Below are 11,993 nucleotides of genomic sequence, written 5' to 3' on the forward strand. Positions count from 1 at the left end.
AATTACAGGTGGACATTTGCATGGATGAACTTACCACCTCTGCACTGATTAAAACTAGAAACCCTGCAGATACAAAAGAAGCATGTCAGGAAGTAAATTTGGCAAAAGCTATTCCCACAGCTTCTGCTACAAAACCTATAAACTGCTTTAGAAACTTCCCTTGTCATGCAGCGTTGGGGAACAGAAGTGCCATCCAGATAAAAGAGCTTCACGCCTAAGATACATTGGCTCTTTTACAACTATGGATAGATTGGAACCTTGGATAGATTGAAGCTGTGGTTTTCTTTGGGATTCTGGTTTTCCTCCACTCAAAAGTAGGTCCTATCTCTAGGACTGTGAGGAGGGACTGTAGCTCAGTGGGAGAACACTGCTTTGTGTTCCAAAATGTCAGGCTCCTCATGTCAGGTTCAGCCCAAGAATCACCACAAGACAGTCCAGAAATCAGCTCAGCTTCTTTATTAGCTTGCTCCTAATAGACAGAATCTCACCAGACTAACTCTAATCCCCCAACGATAGCAACTATAACCATCATGCCCTTAGGGAGGGGCCAGTCTCTTTCTCTTGACCTTCACACAGTCCATCTGAAGGCTGAGGAGATGCTTCCCTTGGAATGTCTCTTCCCCCTCCCTGTAACCTTGAAGCTCCATTCCAGAATCCTCCCTGCTCATGCCTTCCATCATGCCTCAGTTGCATTTCCAAGTAGAAAAGGGTGGGAATACCACCTGATGGGAAGAGCTTTCCTGCTTGAGAACCCGAGAAATTCCACCAGACATGTGCAGAAGCGTGGATCAACTCCTATGACACTCACACGGAGGACAGGTCTATCAAAGGCTATTATTGAAGACTCCATGTTATCTCTGGGTTGGGGCAGGATGCCTCAAATAGAGGAACAGAGGAACAATGGAAGTGGGCTATGGAGGATTGACGGATTATGTGCCATCAAGTTGTTGTTGACTCTTGGCAACCACATAGATTTTCTTCATGATGATTTGTCCCTAATCTGGTTTTTCAGGTCCTCCAATGGCACACCCATCACCACTGTCACTGAGTCCATCTACCTTACTGCTGGTCGTCCTCTTCTTCTCTTTCCTTCCACCTTTCACAACATCAGAGCCTTCTCTAGGGAGCTGGGTCTTCACATAATGTGTCCAGAGTAGGATCATTTGAGCCTGGTCCTTTGTGCCTTGAGTGAGAACTCTGGGTTGATTTGTTCAGTGATCCATCAGTTTATTTTCTTGGCTCTCCACGGGATTCTCAGGAGTCTTCGCCAACCCCAAAGTTCAAAGGCATCAATACTTTTCTTATCCTGTTTCTTCAAAGGCTGATGTAAGATGAAGCAGTGGCTTGACCAGCCTTTCAGAATTAGAGAGTGAACTTTTCATATTCTGTGGGAACGGATCCAAGAATATCTTCTTTAATGGATCAGGAGCTCCCTTCGGGCTTTGCAGGAGCAATTTGTTTCAGTAGATCATGGATACGTTTACTAATCCACTCCAAAATTAGTGGAAGTATCAAGCTTCCTAAGGATGGCACCAAAATGATATGGGTGTCATGATATCATTACCCAAATGACATGATTATTTAATTGACATCTGTTGCCTCATGATGTCATGATGCACATCTTTTGACTTCCATTCCCCCCACCCTGGGGTTGCCCATGCCACCCATGGTCCTTCAAGAAAGAATGCAGCCTTTTGAAAGCAGGATGGAAAGGACCTTCCAGTTTGGACATTACAAGTATTTTTAAGAAAAATTCTTCCCTTCAGTCCAACCGATCCTCCAACTCGGTAAGGCTGAGCAGTATCAATAAGGCAGTAGAAAAAGGCCTAGAAAGGTCATGGAATTCATCTTGGTGGACCCAGCAATTAGAGTATGCTATGAGGTCAAAAGTTCACCTTTAGCTGGAAATGCGGATGGAGTTAAAGCTCCCACTTAGTCTGGAGGGCGTGAGATGTTCTCTCTGAGTTGCTAGTTATCAGGAGATTTGCTCCTAATTGGGAAATTATTGCTTCCACAAGGCAATTTGGGGATTCAGGGAAGGCTGCCAGTGATACGCAACAGAGGTTGGGGTGCAAATGTTAATCTACAGGTTAATCCCCTAAACCCTGAGCAATTTGTTGGCGGAGGGCAAGTTGAACAGGCAGGGGTGGGACCACTTGGAGTCCTCCTGATGAAGCTTCTCCTTGTAGAGGCAAGGGGATTGGCTGGTGGGCCTGCCACTCAGGGCTGAAGGCTGGGGTGGGAAGCTGAAAAACCACAAGGAATTGCTGGGTTCCTACAACATGTAGAATCCTGAACTACTGTACTCAGTTGTATTGTGGTCCAGCCTAGTGGGTTGTGTGAATACAGGCAGGTTGCACCCGAACCTAAGTGCATGTAATTGAACCCATCACCTGTGTCTCTCTTTCCAACCCTTGTTCTGTGGCTCCCTCTTTACTGAACATCAGATAGCAAATTCCTTGGTGCAGAGACTTCCCACCCTTGATTCTGCCCTAGATATTCTGACAATAGTCATTCTTTATTAAAACAGAAGGCCATCAGCCAATTCCATGATTTTTCACTCATTAACCCCTTTGCCCCATTCTAGATAATTATTGAGTTAACTAATCAACCCAGCTGAAATAAAAACGCATATTGCCAAATGGAATGACATTTGGAGACCCCAAGGAGAGATGGATTTCCAGTGGAATAAATGACATTTGCTACAGTCATTTTTATTCTCTGTTAAATTACATACCAGAAATATTAAAACAAAGCAAAGCAAAACAGTGTCTCTCACTGCTTTGGCTAGTAAAGTGTACCCAGTTGAGGTTATCTGGGAAGAAATGGGCATTGTAAGCCAGGAGACTAACTGACAAACCATGAGCAAACCTGGTTTAGGAGGACTTAATAGTGATCAAAGTCTAAGGATCACAGACAACTAGGGTTACCTTTTATCTTAGTTTAACTGGGAGTAAATCTGAGCTTTTGATTCCTGTCCACCCACTGACCTAAACCCCAAAATGGCAGATTTCTTTTAATGTAATGTGTGAACCCAGCCAGCTTCTGTACAGGAATCTTTCTCTGTAATGCTCAGGGCAGTTCTTTTCACATCAGTGCATTGAGGCTGGGGGGACTGATGGATTGAGCTCCCCTTGCTGTCATCGCAGAGAAGGTCCTCCCTGCATTGCAGCTGATGGCAGGCAAATCATTTGTCTCCTGCTCTGAGAGCTGCAAGGATGGGCGCATTGTTTAAAGGCTACGAGGAATGATCTTGACCTGAAGTAGAGGAAGCTGGCAATAAAAGGTTGGTGTCTATAAAAAGAAACATGTGGTCAGGAAATTGTTTCTTATTCTGAGTCAAAGCAGAGCGCGTGTGGAGTCAGAAATTCCAAGCCAGGAAGGGTCAGAACGGGTTTCAAGATGATTGAACCAGATGGTTAACAGAGCTGGCCTCCCTCTTCCCACTGAGTTCCCCTGGCCAGCTTCCCTCTGGGATTGTGACCAAGACTGACACCCTATTGTTTTGGCTAAACAGTTTAGCAAAAGTTTAGACGAGTTGAATTCCCATTCCCATGTTCCTTGCTCGGTAAGTGGCTTTGCCCCATAGTGGAGACGTGAAATTGCAATGCAATGGAAGACACCGTTCATTCTGTAGCTGCATTCCCACACGGCATGGGGTGCCCTGGCTCGGGGTGGAGTCACCACTCCGGTTGGCAAACTGCAGTATTGTCTTGGTGAGTTGGGGGAACTCAGCCAGGTAGGGTATTGAAAATACGCCATGTTTAAAGAAACAATGGCTTAGGATAACACAGATACCTAGCTTGCGAGTCTTCATCCATTTGTTACCATACAATGCTAGAAGAATTGTTCATTCTCCATTCTTGAGTCTCTTTGCAAATTATGGGTGGGTTCTCCAAGATGGCAAGCCAAGGTGATGGCACAGATGTGTGTGGAGAGGTTCCCCTCCAGGGGTCTAAAAAATATCTTTGCAAACTGTGATGTGTCTGTTTTAGGGTGGGTGCTAGAATTCACGTTTCTGACCTCAAATGGGCAGTTCTGCCATCATTTTTCAGCAGCCTCAGTCCAGGGGAACACCTAGGACCACAGAAAGAGGACTAAAAGGCCCCTGGGGCCACAGACTGCCCACCCCTTTGCTACGCATAGACCAGGATGCAATGTGGGAAGCTAGCTGATCAGAAAGCCATGGTTAGCCAGAACATGAATCAATGCAATAAGCAAATCAGATATTCCTTTAGTTATGACACAGCTTGGTTTGCAAGCCAACCAATAGATTGTTAAGGATACTAATCTTAGGCAACTTTTCTTTCTAGACGGGTTCAAACTGTCCTATCCAACCCAAAAGGATAGCAGTCTTTCTGCAGTTAAGATCCAGGGTGTTCTGGTGGTTAAAGGGTTGGAATCAGAGTGGAGAGAGCCCGGTTCAAGTCTATTTCAGCCACAGAAGTTCACTGGCTAATTTTGGGCCAGTCGCTCTCCTCCCAACCTACCTTACAGAGTTGTTGCTAGGAAAATTGGAAGAGAGGGTCCTGCGTTGCCTTTTGCTCATTCTGGAGGAAAAGTGGGTTATAAATGTAACAAATACAAAATGCTTAGAGATCATATTTCTTTCGAAGCACGACGTGCACACGATGTAGGTCAAGATACAGCTCTGAAAAACCCAGCCTAACTGAAATATTATTCTAATTTGCAACAGTTCACTCGTCCCCCCTTGAAAAATAACCATATATCATCATATACTTTTAAGCCTCTCTGTTCTTCCTGGCTTACAAAAACTCTCCATGAAGAACACGCTCAACTTGTTTTTCTCTGCAGTGGCGCCTGTGATATATTACTCTGTTCTAACCCCATGAAAGCGAAAACGATGGCATGCAGGTTTATGAAATATCTGTGTCTGTTCCATGTTTACTGTGCTTTGCAGATAGCAATATTTCACTAGCCAACAGCTTTCCTTCGACCAACCTTGGCGCTGGAAACGGAGACTTCTCTTTCAATCGGCTCCTGAGGATAGCCTGTCACGTGGGGAAGTGGAAAAAACACCATGGGGTACAGAAACGTATCACCTACGTCTCATCAGTGAATTTTAATCCGGAGACCTCAAATTGTGCATAACTGCAGCTGTCCACTGCAGGCTTGTACATGCAATGGAGGAATCTTGGCTGGGCTCCCATGTTGCCTATGCAAGCCTGGTTAGGCTTTAAAACATTTGCAAGCCCCCACGATGTTGCTTGCCACCCCTCCCCGTGGTACGGTTGAAAAAGTATAGGTGGACACGTCCTGCTAAACTAGAGGTGGGTTATCTGAGCTTCCCTGGGTCATTATGTAGCCCCCAACCCCTTTCTCTGGGCTGTTCCCAGAGTTGCTGCCAACCACAGCTGCCCAAAACCAGGAATCCAATTTCCTGCTTCTTCTGAAACCGAAAAGACACCATGCTGTGATGAAAGCCTTAAAATAAGATCAGTGATGGCTATGCTTGCACAACAGGCTAAATCGGGGTTAGCTGAGCCATGGTTTACCAAATCAAATCAGTTGCCTGGGTTTGCACCAACACCCACTGAAACGAAGTAAATACACTTGCTGGGTGTGCACACCACGCTTAGACACAAGCTAAAGGGAAGTCTTCTTTTAGGAAAGCCCAAATCCTGGTGGCTTCATGGTTTTCTTGATAGCAACATAGACCTGGTTTACCACTCCTACCGTTCAGGTGCTTGTTGATTTCCTAATCTCGTCTACAGCCTTGAGATTTTGGTAGCAGCCTCCCCTCTACCTCCTAAGCAGCCCAGATTGGCTACATACTGCCACTTAGATGCTAAGTGAAATACAAATGGTCCAACCACATTTTAATCTGCTGGTTGTTGGGTGAACTCATCCCATGCCAAGCTCTGTGAGACTGGCAAACCAGGAAACAAGAATTACTTGGATTTCTGGAAAGATCTTTATGGCTAGGAAGATCATCTAACCATCTTGGAAGCCTGCCGAAGCAATTCTCCAGATCACCTTATACCTAGCGTAGTTAAGATGGAGTTACTCTGAGTCTCTTTCTGATGTTTCCTCCCTCTTCTGGGTTCAGAAGTCTTTTCTGTTATTACCTTGTTTCCTTCTGTAACACCCTTGATCCATCCTTTGTGTTCCCACATGCTCTTATGTTAGACTTTTCACCATAGTCCACCCCTCCCAGTATGCTCCTTCAAAACACAAGGAGAACTAGAAAATCCTGCCCCCACCACATATATCACATGTCTACCTGTGCCCATTTTGCATCATCACACACCTCCATTGCCTCCCCAACCCTCTCAAAAAATGCTTTATGTGACTTCTGGCTAGGTCACCCATTTCTGTGCTAGGCATGGTTTGTGTAATGTTGGATTGTTACATAGCCCACAAATGGCTGGATTTGCACCAGCTAACCTATAACCCAATTTTACAAACCACAGGGACGGTGATTGCCCTGCGCCTTAAGCCCTGCACTCAAACCAGGTTGTGCTTAGGGTGACAGTCACACTCAGTTGTGGCCCATTGCGTTCACCCAAGCAGCTTGCGTGCACGCTCATTTGCACAACCAGCAGCCCAAAGCTTTTTGATGAAGGTGGGGGTGGGGGCAATCTCTGGCATGCGCCGGTGAGTGCAGAAGCGTGTGGAACAGATGGAGTGAGACACACAGCAAGAAAAGTGTTTTCAGGAAGCAGGTTGGAAAGGAGGCTGGAACGCTGAAACCCTGGGGGAAGCCGGAATGAGGTCAAGATGAGTCATGTAAACCTAAATTGCATCAACCCAGTTCTTTCCGCAACGGAGAGTAGCAACGTGTTACTAACCTGACTAAACAGAACGCAGACATGTGCTTGGCAGACCCCTTCCCCGGATGGCAGGACAGGATGGGCTGAAAGGCAGAAAGGATGAGTTGTGTCTTTTCGGCTGTATTCCTGGGTTTCAAAACCTGTTTGGAGCGCAGGGGAGAATTCCAAATTTACCTGAATGGCTTTGGGGGGCTGGCAGCTTTGGGCTCAGCGGGAGCTGTGGGCTACACAGTTTGGATATCTCTGCTGACTAGGGGAAAAGCAGTTTTCTGTGACGGGGAAATGTCCCTCCCCAGCAGCTGTGTTGATCTCAAACAGGTCTGTTCCCCTGGACCGCCACGTCTGAGAAAGCTGCAGCCTGCCACTGTGCTTGGCCCACAGAGGAGCGTGTGGAATTGCAATAAAAAAGATCCACGGATCATTTCTCACCCCAGTCAGGTGGCCGCAGCCTGCCACTGATACAGTGTTTAAAATCATAAGCACGTGCGCCCACAGACATCAATGGATAGTTTTGCAGAAACACTTGTGCGCTAACATTGTTCTGGGTGCTCTAAATCAGGGTGGCCAACTTGCTTCTCCGTTTATTGATTTAAAAGCATTTGCAGGCACAGGAGAATGGAAATGAGGCTGGATTATTCTGACTCTGAGGTTTTGGTTTTCTGGATTCCTCCCCCCATCCCCCAGGGAATTGTGCTGCCAAATTATGACATTGTCGCCCTAGAGAACTTGAAGGATTGGAGGAACTGGGTGGAGGGATGCTGAGAACAAACTGGGGGGCTGGAATTACTCACCCCTGTTCTGAAATGTTGGTTATGGTTATGAATCCAGGATTCTACCCCAAAGAGACCATGGAAGGGTTTGAAGGAAACTCAGAAGCTGGTTATAAAGGGCATAGCCTCAAACAAAATTAACCCATCCTGCTAAACCAGAGTTTCTCAACCTTAGCAATTTTAAGATGCGTGGACTTCAACTCCCAGAATTCCCTGGCCAGTAGGAATTCTGGGAGTTGAAGTCCACACATCTTAAAGTTGCCGAGGTTGAGAAACACTGTGTTAAACCATAATGATTTTTGTTTGATTCGGGCAGCTGCTGTGTGTATCCAGCCCCTGTGGCTTGCAAAAGCTGGTAACGGCTTAGTGTGATGTGTGAACCCAGCCAATGGTGGCTTATTCATTCCCCTGTGTCTAAGCAAATCTGCTTTATTGTAAGTTGGGCGATACCGCTAAATCTTTCTAAACCAGTAACTGCCACTACGTCTTGTGGCAGTGAGTTCCAGCAATTTGGTAGATCACCCCATCGATGAAAACCCAGATTCAGAGGATTGAGAGAAAGAAAGCAGAAGAAACGTTGCCTTGCACCACTTTCTCTGCATGGCGGGCCAAATCTTAGCTTTCCCCAAAAGAATTGCCTCCTGCTGCTCGTGATCAGTTTATTCCTGCTTGGTTTCTTCTACTAAGCACCCAGAAACGATTTGCATAGCGCACTGCCTGGGTTTATCACCTGGGATTGCCAGCTAGGGCTTATTCTTGGCATGTGATTTCTGATTTGCAAACCAGGATGCCTGTTTGATATGCTAAGCCATCATTTCCACTTAGCCATGATGGAGTGGGACAGACATCTGTGGACAAAGCAGACCCTGATCTCTGGCTTATGGTTTCCTATGCAATGGCACAAGCTATCAGAACACTGCCAAATAATCATCACTGGGAGAAGCAGGAATCCAGAAGACAGGCTTTGCATTGAATATTCAAGAATGAGATGTTTCTTGTTGAAAAGCGCTGGATTAGTAAAAATGAGGAAAGGAAGTTCTTTGTCTATATGGTTAAATTGGGCTGTCTTGTCTGTGGTTAAGATTTCTTATCGTGACGTCTTATCACCCTCCCAAGTGAGAAAGAATTCTTGCAGCATTTGGGATCTGACAGCTGTCAATTCAGGTCCTTCCAAATGCATGGGACTATTTTTGGATCCCAGGATCATGTAAAATGTTTCCCGCCCCCCCACCCCCCCATGAAAGCCAACGTGGTACATGCCCAGTGAAAGACTGGATCTTGGATGTCTTACTTTGCACACGGCAAAGTGAAACAGAATATGCCATCAGCAGCTGCAAGAATGCAACAGGTGCGTTTTCTCAGCACAGAGACCGGGCAAACTGAATAGGTTTAGAAATTGCAGGGCTGTGGGAAAATGTTCAGTGTGCTGTAAATAAAGTGCTCCAGAACTTTTGCTAGGAGAAAGGTGGTAACCATCAAGAGGAAAAGAGAGAGGTTGGCTTTACATACTATATGAAGCCATAACTTCATGTGCTTGTAGATTAGTGCAAAGTGTAAACTTAAGTACTGTGACCAGTGTGCAAACATAGCCATTCTGGCTTATGCAAGGGCTGGCCAAGTGGGAACCAGCAGGGCTCAGGCCAGGCAGACCTGTTGGGTTAGCGTGGAGCAGCTGGATCTTAGTCTCAAGGTTGGGAGAAGAACAACCCAAAATCTGTTGACTTGAAAGGGTGGAAAGGAAGAGGTTTAAGATTAAAATTATGGAGATGGCCAGAGGCACCCGCATGATCTCATACTTTTAACAGTGTTGCAATGTCACAACGCAAGCGCTGTTCCTTTTGTCATGATGAGAATACAAAAGGTATTGTGTATTACAGTGCAATGCTACTTCCTTTCCCCCCCTTTCCCCCCCTGCAGATGCCTCTGGAGCTCACCTACCCCTACCCTCACCCATGGCTTGCTTCCTGTGTTCTATAGTAGGCAGACCCCCATATGACTTTTTTCTCATCTGCAATGAAAACTTTTATTTATTATTGTCTAATCAACAGCAGAAACATTCCTGAATTTAGGGCTGAGCCTTGCGAGGTAGTCCAGACAGGAAGCATGCTCAGATGAACTAATTCTACTTTATTGTCAGGTTACATCAACAGAACTTTGTAAGTCTGAAAGTACAGCTCTCCCCATCCCCTTTACAGCCCAAGAAACTAGGGAGGGTCTCTTCTGAGATGTTTGCCATGCCCCCATTCCTTCTGCGGGCTCAGCTGCCTCTTATCTGACCTGTGTCTAGTCTGTGGCTCTTCCACTTGTCTCCCAAGGCCATTCCCACATCCCATTACAGTTTCTGGAAGATGAGCAATTAACAGCCACATCTGGCCTGAGGTCTGACCCCAATGGACCATGGTTTAAACATCCTGGCTCATTGCAACTGATGAATCAAGTGTAGACCACAACCATCACCAAAATAGGACAGTTGTGGCCATCATTTTGACTTTTTGGACCCCTCCCTGCAGACACACCTGAATTCTGCCCTAGATCTTAAAGCCATCCTACAGTATTTACTTTTGTAGAATGCTCTTTATGAGCAGAAGGGTCAAGACACAAAGCTGATAGGTTCCTAATCCTTCCCAACAATTTTTTTTCTCCCAAGAGGCTTGCTTCAATGAAACCCAAAGGAAAGGAAGACATGCTGGACCAGTGCCAAGTGTTGGAAAATAAGCAGACTTCTTCCTTTCTCCATCTGAGGCTGTCCTTTTTACACACACAGAGAGAGAAAACACTGAAATCATGAGTAGTTTCTTGAATAATTACATCATGAGCACTGTCCATGGAGTCCAGTTTTTGGCTGTGGAATATCTGAAATTCCCTAGAGAAATAATAAAATTGGAGAGATTGTTTTCTCTAATATCTCCCTCCCCTCCTTTAAAGGCTGAGAAACAGCCTTTCTTTTGCTAGAAAAGGAAACGGAGTGGGCCAGGAGTCCTGCAAACCGAAGCAACATTTTCTGCTTCATCTAAAGCTCCATTTGACCCACGAGTTAAGTTGGCGGAATTTAATCTTGGTTAGTCGTTTGATGGCTGACTATGCTGGGTGAACTGAGCCCGTTTGGTTAGCTAATGGCTCAGTGCTTTATACTGGTTAATTCGGTAACCAGGTTAAATGGACAATGCAAACCCAGTGTTGAATTTGTCTTCTAACCTCACTAAAGCCTCACTGCTCCAAGTTTAGCAACCCTTGGTGAATCACAGGTGGGTTGGAATATGAAAAAGGAGGCAGCCTTAAATTTTTCCAACCAATCCTTGCCAGGATGATCTTTTAGTCTATTTCTAAATTTTGCATTCAGTATAGCAATGGGGATTTTTTTTTTTTTTAAATGGATCCCTCCCTTCATTCTGATTTCATATGGAAATGCTTGGCATATTGTCACGGAGTTCTGAAAGGAGTTTGTAATAGTAATAGTAATGATAATAATAATATGAAAATTATTTAAATTATCTGGCATTCTGGGATGGAAAAAAATATGCTGAAGGTGGGCAGATGGAGAAAATGAATCCCTTGAAAACCTAAGAGAGTCATAGCCAGGGGTAAATGGAATGAAAAATTAGGCGAGATCAGGATATAATTTTTAATTTCTCTAAGCAGGCACCTTCTCACCCCCAAAGTTCAGGAAGTTTTAATTCAGCCCAGAAAGGAGACAAGACTTTTAATCTTCTGTGAGTTATCCAAAGATTTTGTTTTGGTGCCTTTGAATCAATGTTGACTCCTGGTGATTTCCTGGACTAGTCCCTGCAGTTTTCTTGGCAAAATTTTCAGAAGTGGTTTGCCCTGGCCTGCTTCTTCCTAGGGTTGAGAGGGAGGGATTGGTCCAAGGTCCCCCAGCTGACTTCCATGCCTAAGACAGGACTAGGAGTTAGTCTCACAGTTCCTGATGCCTTAATCACTATACCAAACTCTCTCTCTCACGTTTGGTGCCTTTGAGTCAGTGTTGACTCTTGCCAACTGCCAGGATGAGTTCTGCAGTTTTCTTGGCAAGATTTTTTGAAAGTGGTTTGTCCTGGCCTTCTTCTTTCTAGGGCTGAAAGAGATGGACTGGCCCAAGGTCACACAAGCTGGCTTTGTGCCCAAGGCAACTCTAGAATCCACAATCTCCTGGTTTCTAGCCTGGTTCCTTTAACCACTACACCAAACTGGCTCTCATCCCAAGATTTACAGGTCCATTTTTTTTCTATAATCTTGGCCCTAGAAGCAGTGTGGATCATATGAGGGTTCTGGAACAAGGATCTTGCAGGAGAATAACACAGCAAACACAGACTCATCTGCCAAACTCTCCTCTATAAAAAGCAAGGAGGTTGGTTGATTTCCTATGATCTAAATGTGTTTTTGAATGGTTATTCATCCTCTTTTCTGACTGCAGATTGACCTACATCTGCCT

This window comes from Python bivittatus, unplaced genomic scaffold, assembly GCF_059951505.1.
Source record: "Python bivittatus isolate LINGU-HERP-01145 unplaced genomic scaffold, Pbiv_v1 ctg000110_np1212, whole genome shotgun sequence".
Classification (NCBI taxonomy): Eukaryota; Metazoa; Chordata; class Lepidosauria; order Squamata; family Pythonidae; genus Python; species Python bivittatus.